The following is a 2,168-nucleotide window of genomic DNA, read 5'->3' on the forward strand; positions in this document are numbered from 1 at the left end:
TATTTAATAAAAAAAATTTAAGAATAAATCATAAATTACAAACAAGTGCAATATTCTAATAGACCAATATATTTATTTATTAGAAAAAACATTTTATCATCTCCAATTATACCAATGCTTATAAATAATGAGTAAACAATCTGGCCAAATTCGATGTCTCATTAAACAGCTTAGCCTTAAATAGGCAGTTAGATTAATACTGAAATCGTGAGCTACAAAAACTAAATCATCAGATCCAGGTTCTAACAGGGTGTCTAGCTACATTTAGCGGATTGTTTGGATAAATTGATATTCATACCCTGCTCTTCCTGAATTTTCTCTTGAACTTCCATCTACGTTGAGTTTGATGGCCCACTCGGACAGTGCGTGGAACTCAGCAAACCAGCATTCTTTGCCTACAAACACAGTAAAATGTCAAACTAAATATAACAAAAAAATAAAATAAAATAATTCACGGAATATTTTATAAAAGAACATAGTTCTTCAACATCAATTATCATATACTTAATATTCAAATTTAAAATCACAGATTAAGAGGATCAGATATATCCAATATTCAAATGCTATTATAATTTTGCAACAACGAGAGATAGTCTTATTGTGTGTGAAGCTAAACTGAGGTGATAGAACTTGATCAAGAGCATGAAATACAGAGAAGAAGAGAAATGTTGAATTAGTGAATGAATGTAGTTAAATTGATTGAACTAAGTGCATGTTTGGGCGCCATTTGAAAAAAGATCTTTTTTTATTTTTTAACGTGTTTGGCAAATTTCTAGTAGTAAAAGTAAAAGCATTAGTAAAATAAAAAAAAAAAGATCTTTTTTGAGAAACTGTAATTTACATCTTTTTTTAAAAGATCTTTTTTCCTTAAAAAAAAATGTTTTTCATGTAATAAATAAACAAAAAAGTACTTTTATATTGTTATACCAAAACATAATTGATTGATAAAAAGATTTTTTTACATGAGATATCTAAACATAAAATTACTTTTACTTTTCTATAAAATCTTTTAAAAAAAGATAACTCGAAAAAAGATTTTTTTTTAAAAGCTCACCCAAATAAGCCCTAAATCTCGTTTACATGCTGCACACTTAATGCTATATATAATACTATATATTGCAAATGCCAAAAGAGACAATATATCTAACTAAGCAGATTCTGTTTTAGCAGAATCTTCACTTGTCTAACCAATTTTCTATCCTTACCTTTATTATGGGAAATGCATGAAGAGTTTGCACTTCAAGTGATGTCGGTTGGTTTAAGACTGAAATGTGATAATAATTTTATGAATTTTCTATACCAGAAGCATAACTTAACTTTAATTTCTCCATTTCCAATTTGTTTTCAATTGTCTAATATCAACTTCTTATAATAATCCACATTTATATACTTTTAACAAAAGCAGGAAAATACACCAAATCTGCGAGCATGCTCACAAACTTTATACACCAAAACTCATTTGTATATAATATTATATGTTTGTTGCAACAAAAAGAAAGAAAGAAATAATAAAGAGATTATTTACTTGGTTCTGTCTTTTAGATTGTATTGAAACAAAGGATTGAGAGGAATAGAATGACGTGGGATGAACAAAAACTAATATTTTGACTTGTTTAGTGAATATAAATGGGCTAACTTTAAAAGATGAATCGAATGACATATTTATTATTTGAATAATTCTGTGATCAAAAAGTTTTTGGATAAAGAGAATGAGGAGTAGTATATAATTTTATTTAATCAATTTTGGTCGGTCGAGTGATTAGTTCATTCGTCTGTTTAATTCAGTGTTGGAAGTTCGAATCTCACCTTATAATCTATTGGCCAGCGATAATCTATTCCTTACATAGAGTTTAAGTTTGCCATAAATTAGATTTTTTCTCTCAAGTTAAAGAGGAGAAAATGGAGATTGAATGGCAAATGAGTAATAACTCAAATGGCACAGTCTCTCCATACTTAATTAAGAGGTTGCGGATTCGAGCCTCCTATCTTTGGTAAAAAAAAATGGAGATTGAATGCAGTTAGGAGAAATTTTAGGAACCTAAATTCCTAGTTAGTAATAAGGATTATGATAAATGGGCTATCCACCCCGCTTTATCAAGGGTCAAGGCTCATCCAAAAACGGATAAGTGTGCTAAAATAGAATTTACTTAAGTGTCAATTCGTCTTAT

The sequence above is a fragment of the Arachis ipaensis genome, chromosome B05, assembly GCF_000816755.2.
Source record: "Arachis ipaensis cultivar K30076 chromosome B05, Araip1.1, whole genome shotgun sequence".
NCBI lineage: Eukaryota > Viridiplantae > Streptophyta > Magnoliopsida > Fabales > Fabaceae > Arachis > Arachis ipaensis.